Source organism: Bombina bombina, chromosome 4, assembly GCF_027579735.1.
Source record: "Bombina bombina isolate aBomBom1 chromosome 4, aBomBom1.pri, whole genome shotgun sequence".
In the NCBI taxonomy this organism is placed as follows: Eukaryota; Metazoa; Chordata; class Amphibia; order Anura; family Bombinatoridae; genus Bombina; species Bombina bombina.
The window spans coordinates 866,738,087-866,748,340 of NC_069502.1; positions in this window are offsets into that span (position 1 = coordinate 866,738,087).

Sequence of the window (10,254 nt, forward strand, 5' to 3'; positions counted from 1 at the left end):
CCTCTAAATAGAATTTTAAGGCACGGACCACATCTAGGTTGTGTAACAAACGTTCCTTCCTTGAAACTGGATTCGGACACAGGGAAAGAACAACTATTTCCTGGTTAATATTCCTGTTGGAAACCACTTTTGGAAGAAAACCAGGCTTGGTACGTAAAACTACCTTATCTGAATGGAACACCAGATAGGGTGAAGTACACTGCAAAGCAGACAATTCAGAAACTCTTCTAGCAGAAGAAATAGCAACCAAAAACAGAACTTACCAAGATAATAACTTAATATCTATGGAATGTAAGGGTTCAAACGGAACCCCTTGAAGAACTGAAAGAACTAAGTTTAGACTCCATGGAGGAGTCATAGGTCTGTAGACAGGCTTGATTCTGACTAACGCCTGTACATCTGGCACGGCTGCCAGTCGTTTATGCAACAAAACAGACAGAGCAGATATCTGTCCTTTTAAAGAGCTAGCTGACAAACCTTTATCCAAACCCTCTTGGAGAAAGGAAAGTATTCTAGGAATTTTGATTTTACTCCAAGAAAATCCTTTGGAATCGCACCAACGGATATACTTTAGCCATATCTTATGGTAAATTTTCCTAGTCACCGGTTTTCTGGCTTGGACCAGAGTATCTATAACCGAATCTGAAAACCCTCGCTTAGATAAAATAAAGCGTTCAATTTCCAAGCAGTCAGTTGCAGAGAGACTAGATTTGGATGTCTGAATGGACCTTGTATTAGAAGATCCTGCCTCTAAGGTAGCTTCCATGGAGGAACCGATGACATATTCACCAGGTCTGCATACCAAGTCCTGCGTGGCCATGCAGGAGCTATTAGAATCACTGAGGCCTTCTCCTGTTTGATCCTGGCTACAAGCCTGGGAAGGAGAGGGAACGGTGGAAACACATAAGCCAGATTGAACGACCAGGGCGCCACCAATGCATCCACTAGTGCCGCCTTGGGATCCCTGGATCTGGAACCGTAGCGAGGAACCTTGGAGTTCTGACGAGACGCCATCAGATCCATGTCTGTGAAGTTCCCACTCCCCCGGATGGAAAGTCTGACGACTCAGATAATCCGCCTCCCAGTTGTCTACTCCTGGGATGTGAATTGCAGATAGATGGCAGGAGTGATCCTCCGCCCAATTGATGATCTTGGATACCTCTCTCATCGCTAAGGAACTCTTTGTTCCCCCCTGATGATTGATGTACGCTACAGTCGTCATGTTGTCCGACTGAAACTTTATGAACCTGGCCTTCGCTAGTTGAGGCCAAGCCAGGAGCACGTTGAATATCGCTCTTAGTTCCAAAATGTTTATCGGGAGAAGAGACTCTTCCTGAGACCATAGACCCTGAGCTTTCAGAGAGTCCCAGAACGCGCCCCAGCCCAAGAGGCTGGCGTCAGTCGTGACAATGACCCACTCCGGTCTGCGGAAACTCATTCCCTGAGACAGGTGATCCTGAGTCAACCACCAGAGGAGTGAGTCCCTGGTTACCTGATCTACTTGAATTTGGGGAGACAGGTCTGCATAATCCCCATTCCACTGTTTGAGCATGCACAGTTGCAATGGTCTTAAATGAATTCGAGCAAAAGGAACCACGTCCATTGCTGCGACCATTAGTCCTATTACTTCCATGCACTGAGCTATGGAAGGTTGAGGAATAGAATGAAGAACTCGACAAGCGTTTAGAAGCTTTAACTTTCTGACCTCTGTCAGAAAAATCTTCATTTTCACAGAATCTATTATTGTTCCCAGAAAAGGAACCCTTGTGGACGGGGACAAAGAACTTTTTTCTATGTTCACCTTCCACCCGTGAGATCTGAGAAAGGCTAAAACAATGTCTGTATGAGCCCTTGCTTTGGAAAGAGACGACGCTTGGATTAGAATGTCGTCTAGGTAAGGTGCTACCGCAATGCCCCTCGGCCTTAGGACCGCTAGAAGGGACCCTAGCACCTTTGTGAAAATTCTGGGAGCGGTGGCTAAACCGAATGGAAGAGCCACGAACTGGTAATGTTTGTCCAGAAAGGCGAACCTTAGGAACTGATGATGAGTTTTGTGGATAGGGATATGTAGATACGCATCCTTTAAGTCCACGGTAGTCAAATATTGACCCTCCTAGATTGTTGGCAAAATAGTCCGAATGGTTTCCATTTTGAAAGATGGAACTCTGAGGAATTTGTTTAGAATCTTTAAATCCAGAATTGGCCTGAAAGTTCCCTCTTTTTTGGGAACTACAAACAGGTTCGAGTAAAAACCTAGACCTTGTTCCACTGTTGGAACTGGGTTTATCACTCCCATCTTCAATAGGTCTCCTACGCAATGTAAGAATGCCTGTTTCTTTATCTGGTCTGAAGATAAGCGAGACATGTGGAACCTTCCCCTTGGCGGAAGTTCCTTGAACTCTAGAAGATACCCCTGGGAGACTATTTCTAGTGACCAGGGGTCCGGAACATCTCTTGCCCAAGCCTGAGCAAAGAGAGATAATCTGCCCCCTACTAGATCCAGTCCTGGATCGGGGGCTACTCCTTCATGCTGTCTTGGTAGCAGCAGTAGGCTTCTTGGCCTGTTTACCCTTGTTCCAGCCTTGCACAGGTTTCCATGCAGGTTTGGGCTGGGCAGCGTTACCCTCTTGTCTAGAGGCTGCAGAGTTAGAAGCCGGTCCGTTCCTGAAATTGCGAAAGGAACGAAAATTAGACTTGTTCTTAGCCTTGAAAGGCCTATCCTGTGGGAGGGCATGGCCCTTTCCCCCAGTGATGTCTGAAATAATCTCCTTCAATTCTGGCCCAAAAAGGGTCTTACCTTTGAAAGGAATATTAAGCAATTTAGTCTTGGACGACACATCTGCCGACCAGGATTTTAGCCAAAGCGCCCTGCGCGCCACTACAGCAAAACCTGAGTTTTTCGCCGCTAATTTCGTTATTTGAAAAGCGGCATCCAATATAAAGGAATTAGCCAACTTAAGTGCGTGAATTCTGTCCATGACTTCATCATATCCTTCTGGAGCGAACTTCCTCGAATCAGAAAGACGCCGCTGAGGTGACAGTAATAATGCACGAAATTGGTTGAAGAAGGAAACCTTGCTGAACAAAAATCTTTTTAAGCAATCCTTCCAATTTTTTATCCATAGGATCTTTGAAAGCGCAACTGTCCTCTATAGGAATAGTTGTGCGCTTTGCTAATGTTGAAACTGCCCCCTCTACCTTAGGGACCGTCTGCCATGTGTCCCTTCTGGGGTCTACAATGGGGAACATTTTCTTAAATATAGGAGGTGGAACAAAAGGTATACCCGGCTTCTCCCACTCCTTATTCACTATGTCCGCTACCCTCTTGGGTATTGGAAAGGCATCATCGTGCACTGGGATCTCTAAGAATTTGTCCAATTTGCACAACTTCTCTGGAATTACCAAAGAATCACAATCATCAAGAGTAGCTAGTACCTCCTTAAGCAGGGCGCGGAGATGTTCTAGCTTAAATTTAAATGCCACAATATCAGGTTCTGTCTGTTGAGAAATTTTACCTGAGTCAGAAATTTCTCCCTCAGACAGTCCCTCCCTCATTGCCAACTCAGATTGATTTGAGGGTAAAACAGATAAATTATCATCAGCGCCTACTTGCTCATCCTCTGTATTTAAAACTGAGCAATCACGCTTTCTCTGAAATGCTGGCAGTTTGGATAACAGATTTGCTATAGAATTATCCATTACTGCTGTTAATTGCTGCATAGTAACAAGCATTGGCGCGCTAGATGTACTAGGTGTCGCCTGCGCGGGCAAAACTGGTGTTGACACAGAAGGAGAGGATGAAGAACTATCCCCACTACCTTCATTAGAAGAATCATCTTGGGCAATTTTATTAAATGTGACAGTACTGTCCTTACTTTGTTTGGACGCCATGGCACAATTATCACATACATTTAAAGGGGGGACCACCTTGGCCTCCATACACACAGAACATAAGCTATCTGATGGCACAGACATGTTAGGCAGATTTAGGCAGACTATTAATGCAATAAAGACGATTTTAAACAAAACCGTTACTGTCTCTTTAAATAATAAAAAGGACACACTTTATTTCTGAATGTTCAAAAAACTATGAAGGCAATATCCGATCTTTATAAAATTTATACCCCAGTGTCTTAATGCTTTGAAAGTATTGCACACCAAATATGAAGTCTCTAGACCCTTAAATAAGCAAACCGGAGCTAATTGTTCAATTTAACCGGTTTTACACACTACAGTCCCTGCCACAGACTTTGCTGCGGCTTTTACCTTCCTTAGGGGTTATTCACCACAGATAATAAGCCTTCCGGAGTCTCTTTCTTAGCCACAGGACCCTCTCACATGAAGCTGCATGAACTGCCTATGGAAATAACTGCGCAACTGAGGCGCGAAAATGAGGCCTCCTCCCTCTGCATACCAGAGTGAAGGGGCCTTCCTGACTAGATTAGGCGTCTAAACCAATGCCAGGTATAATTATAACGTTCCCAAAAGTGTTTCTAAGTTCATAAAACACTTCAAATGCCATAAAAATATGATATAAGTCAATCGATTTAGCCCACAACAGTGTCAACCAGCATAGAGCCCAATATGTAAGCCTGTAATCTGTTACTCAGTCTTAAGAAAATGGCTTACCGGTCCCCTGAGGGAAAAAAAATGACAGTCTTCTAGCATTACCATGTGTTGTTAGGAAAGAGACTGGTCATACCTGAAGCAGATGAGTCTGCAAACTGTTACCCCCAACTGAAGTTCTCTGGTTTCAACAGTCCTGCGTGGTAACAGCAATGGATTCTAGTTACTTGGGCTAAAATCATACTCCTCTTTAACAGAAATCTTCATCACTTTCTGTTGTAGAGTAAATAGTACAAACCGGCACTATTTTAAAATAACAAACTCTTGATAGAAGAAATAAAAACTACAGCTAAACACCACAAACTCTTTACCATCCCCGTGGAGATGCTACTTGTTCAGAGCGGCAAAGAGAATGACTGGGGGCGGAGCCAGAGGAGGGGCTATATGGACAGCTTTTGCTGTGTGCCTCTTTGCCATTTCCTGTTAGGGAAGAGAATATTTCCCACAAGTAAGGATGAAGCCATGGACCGGACATACCTATGTAGGAGAAATCAAGCGTTCAATCTCCAGGCAGTCAGCCTCAGAGAAATTAGATTTGGATGGTTGAAAGGACCTCAAAGTAGAAGGTCCTGTCTCAGCGGCAGTCCATGGTGGAAAGGATAACATGTCCACCAGATCTGCATACCAAGTCCTACGTGGCCACGCAGGCGCTATCAAGATCACCGATGCTCTCTCCTGCTTGATTTTGGCAATCAGACGAGGGAGCAGAGGAAACGGTGGAAACACATAAGCCAGGTTGAAGGACCAAGGCACTGCTAGAGCATCTATCAGCGTTGCCTTGGGGTCCCTGGACCCGGATCCGTAACAAGGAAGCTTGGCGTTCTGGCAAGACGCCATGAGATCCAGTTCTGGTTCGCCCCAACGAAGAACCAATTGTGCAAACATCTCCGGATGGAGTTCCCACTCCCCCGGATGAAAAGTCTGTTGACTTAGAAAATCCGCCTCCCAGTTCTCTACACCTGGGATATGGATAGCTGATAGGTGGCAAGAGTGAATCTCTGCCCAGCGAATTATCTTTGAGACTTCTAACATCGCTAGGGAACTCCTTGTTCCCCCTTGATGGTTGATGTAAGCCACAGTCGCGATGTTATCCTACTGAAATCTGATGAACCTCATTGTCGCTAGATGAGGCCAAACCTGAAGAGCATTGAATATCGCTCTTAGTTCCAGAATGTTTATTGGAAGGAGTGACTCCTCCCGAGTCCACGATCCCTGAGCCTTCAGGGAGTTCTAGACTGCACCCCAACCTAGAAGGCTGGCATCTGTGGTTACAATTGTCCAATCTGGCCTGCGAAAGGTCATACCTTTGGACAGATGGACCCGAGATAGCCACCAGAGAAGAGAATCCCTGGTCTCTTGGTCCAGATTCAGTAAAGGGGACAAATCTGTGTAATCCCCATTCCACTGACTGAGCATGCATAGTTGCAGCGGTCTGAGATGTAGGCGTGCAAACGGCACTATGTCCATTGCCACTACCATTAAGCCGATTACTTCCATGCACTGAGCCACCGAAGGGCGAGGAATGGAATAAAGAACACGGCAGGAATTTAGAAGTTTTGATAACCTGGACTCCGTCAGGTAAATTTTCATTTCTACAGAATCTATCAGAGTCCCTAGGAAGGAAACTCTTGTGAGGGGGGATAGAGAACTCTTTTTCTCGTTCACCTTCCACCCATGCGACCTCAGAAATGCCAACACTATGTCCGTATGAGACTTGGCAATTTGGAAGTTTGACGTCTGAATCAGGATGTCGTCTAAATAAGGGGCCACTGCTATGCCCCGTGGCCTTAGGACCGCCAGAAGCGACCCCAGAACCTTCGTAAAAATTATTGGGGCTGTAGCTAACCCAAAGGGAAGAGCTACAAACTGGTAGTGCCTGTCTAGGAAGGCAAACCTGAGAAACCGATGATGATCTTTGTGTATCGGAATGTGCAGATAAGCATCCTTTAAATCCACTGTAGTCATGTATTGACCCTCCTGGATCATAGGTAGGATGGTACGAATAGTCTCCATCTTGAATGATGGAACTCTGAGGAATTTGTTTAAGATCTTTAGATCCAAAATTGGTTTGAAGGTTCCCTCTTTTTTGGGAACCACAAACAGATTTGAGTAAAATCCCTGTTCCTGTTCCTCCTTTGGGACTGGATGGATCACTCCCATAACTAGGAGGTCTTGTACACAGTGTAAGAATGCCTCTCTCTTTATCTGGTTTGCAGATAATTGTAAAAGGTAAAATCTCCCTTTTGGGGGGGAAGCCTTGAAGTCCAGAAGATATCCCTGGGATATAATTTCCAACGCCCAGGGATCCTGGACATCTCTTGCCCACGCCTGGGCGAAGAGTGAAAGTCTGCCCCCTACTAGATCCGTTACCGGATAGGGGGCCGTTCCTTCATGCTGTCTTAGAGGCAGCAGCAGGCTTTTTGGCCTGCTTACCCTTGTTCCAGGTCTGGTTAGGTCTCCAGACCGTCTTGGACTGAGCAAAAGTTCCCTCTTGTTTTGCATTAGAGGAAGTTGATGCCGTACTTGCCTTGAAGTTTCGAAAGGCACGAAAATTAGAGTGTTTGGCCCTTGGTTTGGACCTATCCTGAGGAAGGGCATGACCTTTTCCTCCAGTGATATCAGCAATAATCTCCTTCCAACCAGGCCCGAATAGGGTGTGCCCCTTGAAGGGAATGTTAAGCAGCTTCGATTTTGAAGTAACGTCAGCTGACCATGATTTAAGCCATAGTGCTCTGCGCGCCTGGATAGCAAAACCAGAATTCTTAGCCGTTAGTTTAGTCAAATGAACAATGACATCAGAAACAAAAGAATTGTCTAGCTTAAGTGCTCAAAGCTTGTCAAGTATTTCATCCAATGGAGTCGCTACCTGTAAAGCCTCTTCCAGAGACTCAAACCAGAACGCCACAGCAGCAGTGACAGGCGCAATGCATGCAAGAGGCTGTAGGATAAAATCTTGTTGAATAAACATTTTCTTAAGGTAACCCTCTAACTTTTTATCCATTGGATCTAAGAAAGCACAACTGTCCTCGACAGGGATAGTAGTACGCTTTGCTAGAGTAGAAACTGCTCCCTCCACCTTAGGAACTGTCCCGTGTGGTGGCGTCTATTGGAAACATTTCTCTAAAAACAGGAGGGGGAGAGAACGGCACACCTGGTCTATCCCATTCCTTAGTAATAATTTCTGTAAACCTTTTAGGTATTGGAAAAACATCAGTACACACCGGCACTGCATAGTATTTATCCAGTCTACACAATTTCTCTGGCACTGCAATTGTATCACAGTCATTCAGAGCAGCTAAAACCTCCCTGAGTAACACGCGGAGGTGTTCAAGCTTAAAATTAAATGTAGAAATATCAGAATCAGGTTGCATCATCTTCCCTGAGTCAGAAATATCACCCACAGAAAGAAGCTCTCCTTCTTCAGCTTCTGCATATTGTGAGGCAGTATCAGACATAGTTCTTAAAGCGTCAGTATGCTCTGTATTTCGTCTAACTCCAGAGCTATCTCGCTTTCCTCTAAATACAGGTAGTCTGGCTAATACCGCTGACAGTGTATTATCCATGACTGCCGCCATGTCTTGTAAAGTAAACGCTATGGGCGCCCTGGATGTACTTGGTGCAATTTAAGCGTGAGTCCCTTGAGCGGGAGTCAAAGGATCTGACACATGGGGAGAGTTAGTCGGCATAACTTCCCCCTCGTCAGATTCCTCTGGTGATAATTTTTTTAAAGACAGAATATGATCTTTATTACTTAAAGTGAAATCAGTACATTTGGTACACATTCTAAGAGGGGGTTCCACCATGGCTTTTAAACATAATGAACAAGGAGTTTCCTCTATGTCAGACATGTTTATACAGACTAGCAATGAGACTAGCAAGCTTGGAAAACACTTTAAATCAAGTTAACAAGCAAATATAAAAAACGGTACTGTGCCTTTAAGAGGAAAAATTTTTGTCAGAATTTGAAAAACAGTGAAAAAAGGCAGTAAATCAAACAAAATTTTTACAGTGTGTATAATAATCTAACAGAGCATTGCACCCACTTGCAAATGGGTGATTAACCCCTTAGTTCAAAAACCGGATCAAAAAAACGATATAGAAGTTTTTTAACAGTCACACCAAACTGCCACAGACTTGCTGTGGGCCTACCTTCCCCAACAAACGATTTTGGAAGCCTAAAAGCCCTTTAGAGATGTCCTGTAGCATTCAGGGAACTCCTGGATGTCTCAGTCTGTAATAGTTAATGCACAAAAAAGCACTAAACTAGGCCCCTCCCACTCATAGTAACACAGTGGAAAGCCTCAGGAAACTGTTTCTAGGCAAATTTAAGCCAGCCATGTGGAAAAAAACTAGGCCCCAATAAAGTTTTATCACCAAAGTATATATAAAAACTTTTAAACATGCCAGCAAACATTTTATATTGTAAATATAAAAGAGTATTACCTCAGAAAGTAAGCATGATACAAGTCGCTATTAAATCACTGTATTCAGGCTTACCTTACATAAATTTGGTATCAGCAGCATTTTCTAGCCTTCACATCTTCTAGAAAAATATTAACTGCACATACCTCATAGCAGGATAACCTGCACGCCATTCCCCCGCTGAAGTTATCTCTCTCTTCAGACATGTGTGAGAACAGCAATGGATCTTAGTTACAACCTGCTAAGATCATAGAAATCACAGGCAGAATCTTCTTTTTTCCTGCCTGGAACAAAATAGCACAACTCCGGTACTATTTAAAAATAATAAACTCTTGATTGAAGCAAAATAACAGCTACATTTCACCACTTATCTCTTACTACCTCCATGCTTGTTGAGAGTTGCAAGAGAATGACTGGATATGGCAGTGAGGGGAGGAGCTATATAGACAGCTCTGCTGTGGGTGTCCTCTTGCAACTTCCTGTTGGGAATGAGAATATCCCACAAGTAATGGATGATCCGTGGACTGGATACACCTTACAAGAGAAATATAACTTTGAAATTTGTTAGAAAAAGTCTTCTACTCATTTGAAACTCATGCTAAGTGTTTTACATTGAATTGAGTCTTCTTAATTTATTAGTTCTTTAAGTTATATCAACCTGACAAGATAAAATGGAAAATTGTACCTAGGAATGAACAAATACACTAATTAGGATACAGGATTTTGCAGGATTGTGGATGAAGAGCTGAAGTTTGTGTTCCCAGAGCCGTAGATATTTACTTTAGAAGAAACAAGAAAACCTTAGAGTGATTACCTAAATTGCCATGGAAATTAAAACTTTATTGAAATTTTTTATGAGGATAGTGCTTGGAATGACAAGGAAAAATAAACTTGTTTTGCAGAAGAAAAATGTCATGTTGCTTCAAATAAATACCAGAACATCTGGACTTTCTTCAACTTGTTCATTTGTCTGAGTTACATATCAAGAGAACATGATCAAGAAAAGAAAAAACAGAAGGACATAAAGAATATTTCTTCTTGAACTGGGGAATTTAAGCCTAAATTAGCTGTGGTTTCCCTTACATATTGGAGAAATAGTACAAATTCCAAATTCAACTAAAAGAAAAAAAATGAATGAAAAAATGAATGAAATTGCCTGGTATTTCGGTGCTGGACTGTAATTGGGCAGGGTCAGACTGATATGCT